Genomic DNA, 16964 nt, shown 5'->3' with positions numbered 1-16964 from the left:
TGCTCATAAAGAGCCATTATTCCCTTCCCAATTATCCAGGGCACTTTGCTTACGGTTCTTTTGTTTCCTAAATGCTGCATTTGCTTGTATGTTTATCTATGAACCATGAGTCCCAGAGGATCTCACTGCTTCGTTTACCTTTGGCCTGTGTCAACCCTGGAAAATTCATATGTTGAAGCTCTAACCCGCAACGTGACAGTATCTGGAGGTGAGGTCTTAGGGAGATCACTAGGCTTAGATAAGGTCATGAGGATGGGTCCCCCGTGATGGGGTTTACTGGCTTATTAAAAAGAAGATGAGACAAGAGGTCTCACCCTCTCTCTGTACCTACACTCTCACCAAGGAAAGGTCATTTGGGACCATAGCCAAGAAGAAGATTCTCACCAGGAACCAAATCGGCTGGCACCCTGACCTTAGACTTCCCAGCCTCCATAACTGCAAGAAAGAAATGTCTGTTGTTTAAGCCATCGGGTCTATGGTAATTTATTATAGCAGCCTGAGCTGACTCAGAGAGCCTAGAGCCATGATTCTTACATAAGAGGTGACAGCAAACTCGCTGACTGATGGGCTGGAATCTCTCTCACCTACACATGAACAGTGGCCCAACAATTAATCGGTACATCCATTTTCAGCTTCTACTGTGGAAAACACGATGAGCTGAGCAGTGGGAAATGATAACTTCTTTTCAAAACCGAACCAAAGGTCCAAGCAGCTTAACACAGTATTAGATTTTGTCAAATGGGTATGTGTCATTATGCATGCAGACCTAATTAATCGTATTTCTAGTGGATGCATTGAATAACCTGAGAAAAGAAATTAATTACAGAAACTCATGTTGCTCATAATTTGAGGACTTTGTGTCTCTAGGTTTAGGTTTAAAATCAAAACTGTTTAGCATGAGGGGTGGGAAGATGGGAGGGAAGTATGCTTTTTACATTCTGAAGAAATTTAAGGGTAGGGGATATAGGATGGCTAACCTGTATGTGTTAATGGGATATCTCTGCATCTTTTAAATGTTGTGAGCATAAAAGGTGAACAAGAATTATTTTATAAGTAATACAACTAACTGACATGTCTTCTGTTGTTTCTAAATCTAAAGAGAAAGCCTGTGACTTAGTACTTCTGCCCCAGCTCTTCCAAAGGCAAAACTGTGCACTGAATCAGGAGTGGAAGAAGGAATATGACACAGAGGATAAATGAACACAGGGTCAGGAATAAAGAATATCATTTTCTATATTGCTTGTTAATTACAGTAACTCCTTAGATACTGAAAGCTTGCGTTCTCTTCAGTGAGCACTGGGTTGACACGTGTAAGATGGGCTCAGCTGTACTTCTTCACCCCATCGCTGACACCGTGAGGGCCTCCCTGGCAGGGGTTCCTGCTCGGCTCTTTGCGGCCTTTCCCGGGAGGACCCTGGCCCCAATCCCTCTGCCCACGTGCTTTACTGTCATGGAAGTGGGTCCACAGTGAACTATGTCCAGGAGGGCCAGGGTGAGCTTTGCGTCCAGCAAGGTTATCTAAAGGGCCTGGAACGCTGCCTGAGCATAATACGAGCTTAATCAAAGTTGCCGCTTGTTTAATAAAGGGACTCATCAAGGCTCAAAGCAACAGCCCATTCAGGCCCCAGGGCACCCCCAGGACAGGCTAACACCCACCACAACCCCCTCACCTCCATCTTGGCAGTTTTCTCTGGTGTCAAGGAGGATCCAGTAGAGGTGGGGAGATGGGAGTGATGTGATTGGATCTGGGGAAAGGAAGCCAGATTTGGCAGAATCCAAGTTCAGTTCAGTTCAGTTACTCAGTCTTGTCTGACTCTTTGCGACCCCATGAATTGCAGCACGCCAGGCCTCCCTGTCCATCACCAACTCCCGGAGTTTACTCAAACTCATGTCCATCGAGTCGGTGATGCCATCCAGCCATCTCATTCTCTGTCGTCCCCTTCTCCTCCTGCCCCCAATCCCTCCCAGCATCAGGGTCTTTTCCAATGAGTCAACTCTTCGCATGAGGTGGCCAAAGTACTGGAGTTTCAGCTTTAGCATCAGTCCTTCCAATGAACACCCAGGACTGATCTCCTTTAGAATGGACTGGTTGGATCTCCTCGTAGTCCAAGGGACTCTCAAGAGTCTTCTCCAACACCACAGTTCAAAAGCATCAGTTCTTCATTGCTCAGCTTTCCTCACAGTCCAACTTTCACATCCATACATGACCACTGGAAAAACCATAGCCTTGACTAGATGAACCTTTGTTGGCAAAGTAATGTCTCTGTGCTTTAACATGCTATCTAGGTTGGTCATAACTTTCCTTCCAAGGAGTCAGTCAGTCAGTTCAGTTGCTCAGTCGTGTCTGACTCTTTGCGACCCCATGAATTGCAGCACGCCAGGCCTCCCTGTCCATCACCAACTCCCGGAGTTTACTCAAACTCATGTCCATCGAGTCGGTGATGCCATCCAGCCATCTCATTCTCTGTCGTCCCCTTCTCCTCCTGCCCCCAATCCCTCCCAGCATCAGGGTCTTTTCCAATGAGTCAACTCTTCGCATGAGGTGGCCAAAGTACTGGAGTTTCAGCTTTAGCATCATTCCTTCCAAAGAAATCCCAGGGCTGATCTCCTTCAGAATGGACTGGTTGGATCTCCTTGCAGTCCAAGGGACTCCCAAGAGTCTTCTCCAACACCATAGTTCAAAAGCATCAATTCTTTGGCGCTCAGCCTTCTTCACAGTCCAACTCTCACATCCATACATGACCACAGGAAAAACCATAGCCTTGACTAGACGGACCTTTGTTGGCAAAGTAATGTCTCTGCTTTTGAATATGCTATCTAGGTTGGTCATAACTTTCCTTCCAAGGAGTAAGCGTCTTTTAATTTCATGGCTGCAGTCACCATCTGCAGTGATTTTGGAGCCCAGAAAAATAAAGTCTGACACTGTTTCCACTGTTTCCCCATCTATTTCCCATGAAGTGATGGGACCAGATGCCATGATCTTCATTTTCTGAATGTTGAGCTTTAAGCCAACTTTTTCACTCTCCACTTTCACTTTCATCAAGAGGCTTTTGAGTTCCTCTTCATTTTCTGCCATAAGGGTGGTGTCATCTGCATATCTGAGGTTATTGATATTTCTCCCGGCAATCTTGATTCCAGCTTGTGCTTCTTCCAGCCCAGCGTTTCTCATGATGTACTTTGCATATAAGTTAAATAACCAGGGTGTCAATATACAGCCTTGACGTACTCCTTTTCCTATTTGAGGTTAAACCAAAGCAAGGAAAGATTAGAAGCCAGGAGATGTGGCTTCCTTCATCAAGGTGAGGAGAGCAGTGAAGAAGGTGGACAGATGGGACCTTAATGGAGGAAGGGAGGTAGGCCGGGGTGGCCACCTGGGTGGAGGTGAGGGTGAGAAAGAGAAGAGAGCTATGGATTGTTCCAGGTTTCTCTGGCTCGAGACTGGAGGACTGCATGATTAACCCAAATTAGAAATGAGTTAAGAACAGATGGGAGTGCACCGGATGCTTCATTCAAGTCTCAGCCTGACTCCGTCAATGTCAAGTCAGAACATCTCAGTCATCCAGCTGAGTGGTTTGATGGAGACCTACAGGTACGTTTTTGCTAACAGGCCGTCGGATGTAAGACCCTATTGATAGATAATTCATTATCCACACACCTTGTGTTCACCTTCCTTGTAGAAACATGCGTGGCCTTTTTAAGCACACAGAATGCACTCGACAGGGACAGAGGGGCAGAGCTAGAGGTCACGGCCATGGAGGGTTTGCCGTCTTCTACCGGCTATCATGGCCCTGTGGACCAGAAAAGGCTCCTCTGGTCGGAAAGCAAAACGTGGCCTATTCTGAGTGGCATGCATAGCTTCTCAAAGGCGCTGTGAGTTGCAGCATACCGTTCTTCAAATTTTCCACTCAGAGGCACAGCAAGAGGTATTTGGCATGCAGGAGTCAGGCTGCACGAGTGCTAATCCCTTCGAGGGTGGGTGTCCATCCTGTTCCCGCAACCCCCTCACTTTCCCCTCCCACCCTTTTCATCTTTTCATTTTCTTGCCCCTTTCATTTTGGTTCCTGACCTTTTTTACCACCTGGGTGTGGCTTTGTGTGGAAGTCATTTATTCTTGGAACCAGCTACTTCCACAAAGTGGGGGAAATGCGGAAGAGATTAGAAGGATCCCAGCAAACTCCAGGTCCTGATCCAGGAGATAAGGGCCCCACCTGTGGTTTGAGGGAGGAATGGAAGGGAGGAAGGTGGGCCGTCTAGAAGGACCTGCGGCCAGAGCAAGGGAGTCCCATCCTCCAGGAGGTTAGAGTCCTGTGGGCTGTGCTTGCGCCTGATGTCACCTCCCTGAGAAGGAAGTGTGGTCCCCACTGCGTCCAGATGAGCAAGGTCAGGCATGTAGCACCCAAATCGTACTAGTGGCAATAATTTCCCTGTCTCCAGCTTTTGCCCTCTTTATCACAAATTAGCTAAATGGGATGATCCTATCAAAGATTTTGAATGATCCTTCCAACCTACTAGGCTTCCCTGGTAGCTCAGATGGTAAAGAATCTGCCTCCAATGCAGGAGACCTGGGTTGGATCCCTGGGTCGGGAAGATCCCCTGAAGAAAGGAATGGTAACCCACTCCAGTATTCTTGCCTGGAGAATTCCATGGACAGAGGAGCTTGGCAGGCTGCAGTCCATAGGGTCGCAAAGAGTGAGACACGACTGACTGACTAACACTTTCACGCTTCCAACCTACTAAGGAGGTGAAAAAAAAAATGTGTAAGAACTAGAAATCCAGTTCACTGCCAGTTTCTAGCTTTGCTTGAACTTCACAATTGAGGTGGCATGGAATAATTTGAAAATTTGACCTACGGTAAGTCCCCTACGTACGAACCTTCAAGTTTCGAGCTTTCAAAGATGTCAACGTGTCCCTGTAGGCCAGCTGTTGTACTGACTGCTGTACTTTTCAAGGTACTGTACTGTAAGATTAAAAAAATTTTTTTTTTAATTTTTAAAAATGTTTTCTGTATTTTTTTAATGTTCTTTAAATGTATTATTTGTGTGAAAAGTATTGTAAACCTGTTACAGTACAGTACTGTGTAGCCGATTGTGTTAGCTGGGCACCTAGGCTAACTTGGGAACAAATTGGATGTATGGACACTCTCTCAGAATGGAACTCATTCACATGTAGAGGACCTGCTGTATTATCCAATATCCCTTGTGATAAAGGGGCTGAGGCAGTGGGTCTTTAAACACCTCATTATGCCAACAGGAAAGAGTGAGGCTCTTCAACCAGTTCAGTAGCTGTTGAATCCAAGAGTTTAAAAGGTCCACAGATCTCCTGTAGAATTTTTTTCCCAGCCCCACTCCTGCTCCAGGATCTTCCTTATCCTAATCATTGTGTTATCACACTGTGAGCTAGTAAGTGAGGCTCAACCATGCCTGACTCTTTTGCAGCCCCATGGACGCCTCCAGGCTCCTCTGTCCATGGAATTTTCCAGGCAAGAGTACTGGAGTGGGTTGCCATTTCCTCCTCCAGGGGATTTTCCCTATTTAGGAATCGAACCCGCCTCTCTTACGTCTCTTGCACTGGCAGGCAGGTTATTATCAGTGCCACCTGGGAAGCCCCGTGGCACATTGGCAAGTGGATTCTTCACCACTGGCGCCGGCTGGGAAGCCCACTGTGATCTAACGCTATACTCCAATCTCAGGAATGGGTGGTTGGCAGGATTATCTGTCAGGTGTCCTAAAAGACCTTGCTCCACATTTGCTGGGCGAGGAGAGCAGAGGGGCAGGGGGCCCCGAGGGGATGACTGCCTCCCCCTTCTTCTGCACAAGAGCCCAGCGGGCAGGCTGAGCCGGATCCGCAGACAGCCGCTGCCAGCCGAGTAGAGGGCAGACAGAACACACCGAGAACCTGAGCTCCAAAGGGCCCAGCACCCAGCTCGGCGACGTGGGTGCGTCCGTCGGCACACACCACCCCTGCCTGCAGCTCTCCCCACAGGAGGAGCTGCTTTTGATCAAAGGCGGCTTGCCGCCCCTGAGGGGCAGGAGGAAAAGCCACAAGTGGTGACAAGCTCCAAAGACAGTGGAGTCACCGTCCGCCGGAGTGGAATCCTCCGAAGCCTGCGGTCTGGGGAAAAAACCTAGGTGCCTATCCACTCGGCCACACCCACCGCGGGGGCAGGGAAAGGAAAACAACAGGCTGGAAAGGCAGGCCGCTTCCTGCTCTGTGGAGGAGACAACCAGTGTCCGGCCAAGAGCTGACCTGCAGAAGATGTTTGTTGGGTGAACCGGTCTTGAGCAAAGCAGAGTCAAGTTTGAATGTAGGCCCATGATACATTTCATCATGATTTGAAAAGATTAATAATGTAATACACCAACAATCATTGATTTGTACACTTCAAACAGATAAATTATATGATATAGGAACTGTATCTCAATAAAGCCATTGTTAAAAATGCAAACAAGTAAAAAGACACATTTTGCAAAAACAAAAGCAAAAAACCTAAAGCTCCAATTAAACTGTGTCTGTGAAACTTTTTTTAAAGATGCTGCGTGTACTTGCAGAGTTTCTTGCCGGCAGCCTTGCACTGTCTTTTACTGCCTCCCCGCTCCCCATTCTTGGCTGTTTCTTATGTGTCACCACTGAGATTTGAGCTCAGCTTCGGGTGGGTGTTTCATACAGGAGATGGCGCTTGGCTGCAGGCAGAACCCCTTGGTTTTGGGAGTTCTGATTCCTCAGCCACCTGATTCATCAGTCAGGCTGCCCACCTCTCAGACCCTGACCTTAAAAGTCTAATTTTCTCTCTTGCTGCTGCTGCTACGTCACTTCAGTCGTGTCTGACTCTGTGCGACCCTGTAGACGGCAGCCCACCAGGCTCCCCCATCCCTGGGATTCTCCAGGCAAGAACACTGCAGTGGGTTGCCATTTCCTTCTCCAATGCATGAAAGTGAACAGTGAAAGTGAAGTCGCTCAGTTGCATCTGACTCCTAGCGACCCCATGGACTGCAGCCCACCAGGCCCCTCCGTCCATGGGATTTTCCAGGCAAGAGTACTGGAGTGGGTTGCCATTGCCTTCTCCGTTATTTTCTCTCTTAGCTGTGCCCTAAAACCCTGTATGCAGGCTCTTTGCCTTTCCTCCCTTACTTAGCACATCCTGCACTTTTTTAAACCATCTCTTCTATCCTTTGTTTTCCCTTAAACCTTTAGCATTTCACTACATCACACCTTTAACTTGCTGAGAGCTGCAAGCAGGGTCATGGACTGTTTTGACTGAAGGAATCATTAAAATACCAACAATTTACAATACACGCTGTATATATATGCACACACAAAATACAGGTAGACACAAAGACAGAAACAGCTTGTCAGTGTCTCTCCTCTCACTACACTGGGAAGGGTAATCTGGAATCCCTGACGCTGCATTTGCTGCAAGAGGATTGGAAATATCCAACCAGCAATGATAGAAGAACTAGGTCAGAAAAACATCTTGTATATAAATATCTATTGTTCATGGGGAGGTGCCATGTCCAGATCAGGGCATATATTGTGATTAGATTTAACACTCATGTAAACATTTCCAAACCTGTCATTTTCTCAGCTGGATTTGTGCTTCACCCACATTAGACAGTCAGCAAAGAGTGCCAGAGAAGCACAGAAGACAGGGGGGGAAGCAATTAGGGTAGGGGAAAAAGAAGGAAAAAATAAAAACAGTCTTGAAAATATATCATCCTACCACGCAAAACAGGTAGTGTTCAGAGAAGATGTTAAGAGATTCAGAAAAAAGAGAATGACGCTGTAAGAATGGTTGTAAGCATGTTTTTATCTTACTAGAATCTTTAGAAAGTCAGCAATTTGCATACCGCACCTGTATTAATCAGATACTTGATTGAACAGAGGTTTCTCATTGCTTTCCTCCATCAAACTGTCTAGGATGACACTGGGGGAATTGACTCTGATGTTCAAATGAGTAGCAGGGAGGAGTGTCTGGAGTCACCACTCAATGAAATAATTTAGCACTTTTATTAGGAAATCATTATATTTACCAAAGGAAAAACCTAATTTTCAAAGCAAACACAGGAAAATCAAGCAGTTTCAAAGGCTGCATAAGAAAGATTAGTCAAGTACACATCTGTCCCCAAAGATAGACAAGTTGAACAGGTAAACCCACTCTTGATTATGCAAACTTGTAGGTGGATCATACAACAGCTTTGGTATTGTTTCTTACCTGAACGATTGCCTCCTGCCGTTGTTGGCTGGCTATGCAAGAGCTATCCTGAACTACCAACTACTACTTACTTTCCAGTGTCCTTTGTATCTAAGGGTGTCAGTGTGACTTGTCTTGGCCAAGGAAGTTTGCTGAGGATGAGAATGAAGTTGGGTTATGGGAAGGCTTTCATGAGACAGGTAAGCTATCTTATGGGCTTCCCAGGTGGCGCTAGTGGTAAAGAATTAACCTGCCAAGCCAGGAGACATAAGAGATGTGGTTCAATCCCTGGGTTGGGATGATCCCCTGGAGGAGGGCATGACAACCCATTCCAGTATTCTTGCTGGAGATCCCCACGGACACAGGAGTCTGGTGGGCTACAGTCCATAGGGTCGCACAGAGTCAGACACGACAGAAGCAACTTAGTAAGCAAGCTATCCTATCTCTTCCCCTTGTTTCTGCCCTGTACATGGTTTTGAATCTATGAGCTGCAAAAGTCACTTTACAGCTTCAAGATGGCAAGGACAAGGGACAAAACTCAATACCTCAGGATATCAGAGTGAACAGAGAAAACACTTGGCTCCCCAAAGATTCAATTGAGTGGTTGAACCAACACCAGCCTCCAGCTCCCTCCAGATTTCTTAAGTGAAAAAGCAAATACCTATGGGCCTAAGATACCATTTTGGATTTCTATTCCTGCAGCCCAAAGCATTTCTAAGTGACCCATCATGTACCAGGGATCCACATAGGCCCAAAGCAGGAGCTAGAATCTGGGTGTCTGATGAACTAACATTGCAAATTGCCTGAAGTCATCTGTTTGCACTTTTAGAAGTCCAATTACTTTAGCTTTCACCTTTAGATCTGTAATTTTCCTGGAACTGATATCTTTTATACCATGTAAGAGAAGAATCAAGACTTTTGACACATGGCTATCTAATTGACTCAGACCATTATGGAAAAAAAAAAAAAACTTTAACCAATGCACTACTGTGTTAACTTTGTCATAAATCAAGTATGACTTTATATAAATGAGTACACTTTTAATACTTTCTTCTGATATACTACTTGATATTTCTATTTTGTATGAACACTAAGCTCCCTTAACTGTCTGCAGCTTTACAATACTTCTTTATATAATAAACTCTCCACTTTTATTTTTTTATTAAAAGAGTAGTTGACTATTATCCTTTGAATTTTCATACAAATTTTACAATCAACCTGTTGCTTTCCCAAAAAAGAGAAAAAGCAAAACATACATCTTAAATATCCTAGATATTTAATTTCTTGAATATCTTGATCTGTTGGTGTCTTTACAACACTGAATCTTCTAATCTATAAATGTAGCCTATTCCTCTTTTATTTAGATCTTATTTGATTTCTCTCATAATGTTTTCTTGCACATTTTTCATTGTATTTATTTTAGATACTTGATGATTTGGGGATGCTGTTATAAATAGTATGGATCTTATTTCCTTTACAATCATTGCTGTACCATCATACCCAAAGTTTAACTATTGTAGTTTCAGTAACCTGCAGTCAACCATATTCTGAAAATATTAAATGGTAAATTCTAGAAATAATTCCTAAGTTTTAAATTGTGTACTATTCTGAGTAGCATGATGGAATCTTTCACTGTTCCTATCCATCCTGCTGAGGACCTAGAATCATCATTTTTTTCTAGTGTATCCACACTGTATATGCTACCTGTATCAGAAAAAAATATAGTCCATATAGGGTTTGGTACTATCTAAGGTTCTGACATCCACTGGGAGTCTTGGAACATATCTGCTGCAGATAAAGAGGAAATACTGTATGTAGGAATAAACTGATTATTGTATATTGGTATTGTATTTAGTGGCGTGGCTGAACTTACTTAATAATTCTTTTTCTATAAATTCTTTTGTCTTTTTCTAAATGCACCGTCATGTCATCTACAATAGCAATAATATTGTATCTTCCTTTTGAAACCTCATTGCTTTTATCTCTTTTTTCTTGCTAGTAATTCAAATAAAACACTAAAGAAGGTGACTGTGGTATCTTTTCTCATTCCTAATCTCAAGGGATGGCTTTCATTATTTTACCTTTAAGTATGACGTTTGCAGTAGATTTTTTTGAAGATGCCCTTTATCAGATTAAGAGAATGACTTCTATATTTATTTTGAGAAGTAAGAATTTTATTCAGAATGCATACTGAATTGTATCCAATGCTTCTACATTTACGGAGATGGCCACATCTCCTTTATTCTGTTTTTATTATTCTAAATTGCCTATATTATCCTATGTCTAATTTATCATTCTCCTTTATACTATTAATGCGTTCAATTATAATTGCAGTCTTTCGATTATTAAACCACTCCTATATCTCTGGAATTAACCCAAATTGGTTCTGATTTGTACTTTTTATACATCACTGGATTTGACTTGCAAATATTTTAATTAAGAATTTTAAATCTACAGTCATGAAAGAGATTCATCTGTAATTTTTCTGACTTGTGATGTCCTTGTATTATTTCAAATTATAGTGAAAGCGTTAGTAGCTTAGTTGCGTCTAACTCTTTGAGACTCCATGGACGTAGCCTGCAAGGTTCCTCTGTCCATGGAATTCTGCAGGCAAGAGTAATGGAGTGGGTAGCCATTTCCTTACATCTGACTTTATAAAACAAGTTTTAAAATGTCTTTTGTTTTCTTATTCTCTGGAAGAGTCATACAAGATCATTTATTTATTAAAGTTTGGAAAATTTTTCCAAACTGGACCTGGAGTTGTCCTGAGGGCAAGGTTTTTAATAATGGATTCAATTTTAATAGATACTGGAATTCCTATTTCTCTCTGTATTTATTTTGATAATATGTGATTTTTATAAACTATCAAATGTATTGGAATAAAAAAATTCATCATATCATTTGATTTTCCTTTAATGTAAGGAGAATATGTAATGTCCCTTTTTTCCATTCCTGTTGTTGAGAAGTCTGGGGTTAGTGTTGCATGTTTTAAAATAAAACTTTTTTTTTTAATCTGGCTACTTTTAAGATTTCTACCTTTAGTTTTCACAGTCACGTTTCAGATCATAATATATCTAGATAATATATCTATATCTTGTATTTATCCCATTGGGGTTTATAAGCTTCTAGAATCTATGGCTGGTCTCTTTTTCAGTTTAGGAAAATTCTTAGCTGTCATCTCATCAAATTTTGCTTCAGTTTCATCATCTTCTTGCGGGATTCTAATTATAAATTGGGACTCTAATTCCATGCACGTTAGGGCTTTTCCCTCTGCTCCACAGCCTGGAAAAGACTTGAGAGATGCAGCTGCCCTAAGTGAACAGTGTCTGTGGCCTATTTGTAGACTATTTAACCATGTACCCTCCTTAGAGAGCTCTTCCATATAGAGTTTCTCTCTGCATCACCCAATTCTCACTCTCTGTCCTTCTCCTTAAACATATTCTGAGCCGCCTCCTAGTCCCAAATGCAGTGCCCGTTCTGATCACTCTTTCCTTGCTCCTACAACCTGCTTTGAAAGCTGCATCCAGGAGGGTTTCCTGAACACTCAGGGAGGATCTTGGGTCAAGTCTTTGACTTTTTAAAAATTTCTTTTTGGCTGCTTTGGGTCTTCACTGCTGCTATGGGCCTCTCTCACTGTGGTGCACAGGCTTCTGACTGTGGGGGCTTCTCGCATTGCAGAGCTTGGGCTCTAGAGCAGGGGATCGGTAGGTGTGGCACATGGAGTTAGATGCCCCGCGGCATGTGGAGTCTTCACAGACCAGGGACTGAACTCATGTGCCCTGCATTGGCAGGCAGATTCTTAGCCACTGGACCACCGGGAAAGCCCCCACATCTGTGCCTTTCTATCCGCTTTTGGCTGTCTAAGCAGCATGCAGGAAAAACTAATATAATTAGTCAGGAGGATGAGATAACGTAACTCTGGAATTTAATACTGGAACCTTTTATCCACGGGAGGATAAGACAGCCATAATCCCTCCTGGTCTTTAAAAAGATTTCATCTTAGTCTTTATGGTTGGATGTCATCACCAGTCCAATGGACGTGAGTTTGAGCAAGCTTCAGGAGATGGTGAAGGGCAAGGAAGCCTGGCATGCTACAGTCCACAGGGCTGCAAAGAGTTGGACACGACTGAGTGACTGAACAACAACAAATAATAATTTTATGTTTTTAAATGTTGCCTTAACTACCTACTTTCCCAAACAAAAGAAAAAGAAAGAAAAAAGTGGACTTGGTATATAACCCCTTGTGTTCGCCTCAGAACAACCTGCTGAAGATTTATTATTGTCACTTTAGAGCTTATATAACAAGGGATGGAACTTGGTCTTGTCCATCTGTTTTCGAGTCTGGGCACGTGTGTGCAGGCATCCAACTCTGCGACCCCATGGACTGTAGCCCTCCAGGCTTCTCTGCCCATGGGATTATTTAGGCAAGAATACTGGAGTAGGTTGCCATTTCCTCCTCCAGGGGATCTTCCTGACCCAGGGATCGTCTCCCGCATCTCCTGCCTTGGCAGGCAGATTCTTCATCACTGCACCACCTAGGAAGCCTGGGCACGTGCAGTGGTATGAAGATCCCACCTCCCTCTCATTCTCATTTAGCCCCCTACACCCTCTTTCTCTCTGCAACACAATCAATAGATCTAATGAAAAACCAGGTGACATAGGACCAGGACCCCACTGGCTACAAGACTCCCCACTCGGCTCTGCCCCATGTGGAGCAGCATGTAAGGACCTTCAGCTCTGCTCACCTGTAATCAAGTTGGGAAGGTTTTGCTTGGCCCCATGATACCTGCGATGCTGGGCTTCTCCCCCAGGCCTCTCACCCTTTCACTTCCCAGCGATTCAGTAAGACTTCAGTAAAATTTCTGCGTCCACAATCTTCGAGGCTTTTTTTTTCCTCAGGCAACAATGAACCTTCAGTGAGGGCAAGGGCGAAGACACCTGTTTAATGAAAAAGGTGTGCTATGCTTAGTTGCTCAGTCGTGTCCAACTCTGCGACCGCATGGACTGTAGCCTGCCTGGCTCCTCTGTCCATGGGGATTCTCCAGACAAGAATATTGGAGTAGTGGGTTGCCAGGCCCTCCTCCAGGGGATCTCCCCAACCCAGGGATGGAACCCAGGTCTGCTGCATTGCAGGTGGATTCTTTACCATCTGAGCCACCAGGAAGACACTTAAAAAAAAAAGGACCAGGCAGGCAGGTAGAGAAAGGGTCATGAGAGTGAGCTTTGCACCAGGATGTGGCTTTGTGTGTGCGCTCAGAAGCCACTGCATGTGTGTGGACACGTGTCTTATGTGCATTTCATTGGCTCTGAGCACGGACAGGACCAAGGAAGGGGCGGGGCGGCTTTGACGCCGTGAGTGGGGAAGGAGAGGGGGTCCTCAGGTGGGGCGGCGGAGGCTGGGGCGTCTGGGTGGCAGTCGTGGGTGCAGTCTCGGAGCTGCTGACTGACATACGATTCCCGGCAGGCCGTCACCCGCGTGCTCATCATCCTGCCACTCAGCCTTAAGAGATGCTCTGTGTTTATCCGTCCGGAAGGCCCGGCTCAGGCCGGCCTCTGCCTCATTGGGCAGGCCGTCGCAGCCATCAGCCGTCATCATTCCAGAGGCCTGTCACACAGCCCAACAGCCGCCGCAATTCCCGGGCACTTGAAAGGCACCAGGCCCCTTCCGAGCAAGCACAGCATCCATGGAGGCGCCTCTTCTCTCCTCCCCGCTGCCCTCCGTGAGCGCCCACCAGCTGCCTGCCCCCAACCCATTAGCCCCAGACAGAACAGACAACCCGGCAGCCCAGGGACTCTGTTTTCCACTGTCATTGCCTCCAAGTCAGGTGCGAGGGTCAGGGGGGCCCGCGGGGTGAGGCTGTTAATCAGTTAGGAAACCCTGATTGCATCTTAATAACAAATGCAAAGCACCCGAGAGCAGCAATTTGCAGTAATGGGAAAAATCAGCAGGTCCCTGGGGGTTGACAGGAAGTAAACACTCTCCAGGCTCAAATTGGGGGGAGGAAAAATCATTCATGAGAGCGTCCTGGCAGGGCTTAAAGCTGCCCTGCTGTCAGTCCAAAGAGGGGAGACGCTGGAGTGAGAAGAGACCAACAATAGACGGAGGAAGGCCCAGCTGTTGGGCATGGCCTCACCCTCAGGCAAAGAGCCTCCACCCTACCAGCCTCCCTGCCTCCCAGAGGATTCCAAAACTAACATACTCTCTCTGGCCCTGGGGCCTCCCTGGTGGCTCAGATGGTAAAGCATCTGCCCGCAATGCTGGAGACCTAGGTTTGATCCCTGGGTCGGGAAGATCCCCTGGAAAAGGAAATGGCAACCCACCCCAGTATTCTTGCCTGGAAAATTCCATGGATGGAGGACCCTGGTCGGCTGTAGTCCATGGGGTTGAAAAGAGTCTGACACGACTGAGTAACTTCACTTTCTTTCTTTTCTTTCTCTCTGGCCCCTGTGCCAAGTGCCCATCAGAAACAAACAGAAAAAATCTCTTGCAAAATCTGGCCAAACAACGGTATCCAACTCAAAGCATTTGAGATTGATGGGCAACCAGGCAAAAACAAAAAACTCAAAGCATTCGAGATGGAAGGGCAAGCAAGCAAAGGTTCATTTCCCCCTCCAGCCTCAATGACTGTACACACCTCTCTCTGTAGTCAGAGGGGGTTGGGAACTCACCATCAAATATTTCTATCCTGCTGGGACATTCCTTTCTTTTACAACTTCCTCAGAATGGGAAGGAGCAGTTATCCCCACTAGAAGGTGAAATGTTTTTTCATAGCATCAATTTTTCTTCCTCTTTGAAAACGTTCCCAGCACCAAACACGCACATTTTTCTTAAATGTAATTTGATTTGGATGGTTTCTTGACCTGCATCCAAATCCAGCCGTGGGTAATTATTACTGTCACTATTGTTATTAATACTGATATTTATCATAATCTCACAAATGCTGGGACAGCCCTTAATCTTGCTGTTTTATTTGGTTGAAAGTAAAATGGAAAGCACTGGCCCCCCTCCCAGGTGATCCTCTTGTATTCACTTTCCCCGACTCCTACCATGCGAATAATCAGCCCGGTTACCAGTGAACTCCAGTCAGCTCTAACTCTGAATTGCATTCAGGGCATAGAGACAATGCCAGCAGGTGGAAGAGTCAAATAGTCAGAAATATCTCACTACAACTGAGGAAATATCTAATTGTTAGGGCTTCTCACCAAATGCTTCGCGAACCAGTGAGCTCTCTATAGCCAGAAATATACAGGTAGAGGCCACAGAGATTATCCTTCAGTTCAGTTCAGTTCAGTCGCTCAGTCATCTCCGACTCTTTGCGACCCCATGGACTGCAGTACGCCAGGATTCCCTGTCCATCACCAACTCCCAGAGCGAACTCAAACTCATGTCCATCGAGTCGGTGATGCCATCCAACCATCTCATCCTCTGTCGTCCCCTTCTCCTCCCGCCTTCAATCTTTCCCAGCATCAGGGTCTTTTCAAATGAGTCCGTTCTTTGCATCAGGTGGCCAAAGGATTGGAGTTTCTATTCAGGACTGGTTTCCTTTAGGATTGACTGGTTTGATCTCCTTGCAGTCCAAGGGACTCTCAAGAGTCTTCTTCAACACCACAGTTCAAAAGCATCACTTCTTCAGCACTCAGCTTTCTTTATAGTCCAACTGTCATATCTGTACATGACTACTGGAAAAACCATAGCCTTGACTAGACGGACTTTTGTTGGCAAAGTAATGTCTCTGCTTTTTAATATGCTGTCTAAGTTGGTCTCCTTTTCGTCCAAGGAGCAAGCATCTTTTTATTTCCTGGCTGCAGTCACCATCTGCAGCGATTTTGGAGCCCAAAAAAATAGTCTCTCACTGTTATCCTTCAGGTATGCCATTTAGGGAAGTAATGAATTAGGACCTTGGGTCTCAAATTTCAGGTCCATCGGAATCACTTGGAAGGTTTGTTCACAGATCTCTAGGATCCCTCCCAGCAATAGTTGCTAATTCACTAAGTCTGAGGAGGAGTCCAAGAAATTGCATTCTTCTTCTTTTTTTAATATTTGTTTAATATTTATTTATTTGGCTGTGCCAGGTCTTAGATGTGGCACTTGGGATCTTTAGTCATAGTACGAAATTAAAAGACACTTGCCCCTTGGAAGGAAAGCTATGACAAACCTAGATAACATATTAAAAAGCAGAGACAACACTTTGCCGACCAATGTTCATATAGTTAAAGCTATGGTTTTTCCAGTAGTCCACGGGGTAGCAAAGAGTCAAACATGACTTAGTGACTGAATAACAACAACATCAAATTGGAACTCAGTTGTGGCATGTGGGATCTAGTCCCTGACCAGGGATTGAACTCCAGTCCCCTGCACTGGGAGCACTGGGAGCACTGGGCCACCAGGCAAGTCCTGAGAAACTGCATGTCTAATGAGCTCCCAGATGATGCTCTGAGGCAGCTGGTCCAAGGACATGCTTCGAAACCATTAAACTAAGGAGAAGGCTAGATTAGATCACTTAACTCTCTCTGGAGGCTAAGATTTTATGATGTTACAAAATAAGGATTATTTAAGAAGTCACCAAGAGTGCCTGGCTCTGGGTAAAGGGATGAGGTGTGACAGTTCTCTTACAAACTTAATATGCACGTTTAACAAGAGGACAACTTCACCCTTCACCTTTCAGCACTGTCGTGTCTCCATAGATAAGCTGATTCATCCCACAAATGCTTAGATGCCGGGCCAGCCTATCACTGGAAATTTTCCACTGCCTCATTTAGTTCAGGCGGATAAGCG

The sequence above is a fragment of the Bubalus bubalis genome, chromosome 2 (genome assembly GCF_019923935.1).
Source record: "Bubalus bubalis isolate 160015118507 breed Murrah chromosome 2, NDDB_SH_1, whole genome shotgun sequence".
NCBI classification, from domain to species: domain Eukaryota; kingdom Metazoa; phylum Chordata; class Mammalia; order Artiodactyla; family Bovidae; genus Bubalus; species Bubalus bubalis.
This window is presented reverse-complemented; position numbering follows the sequence as displayed.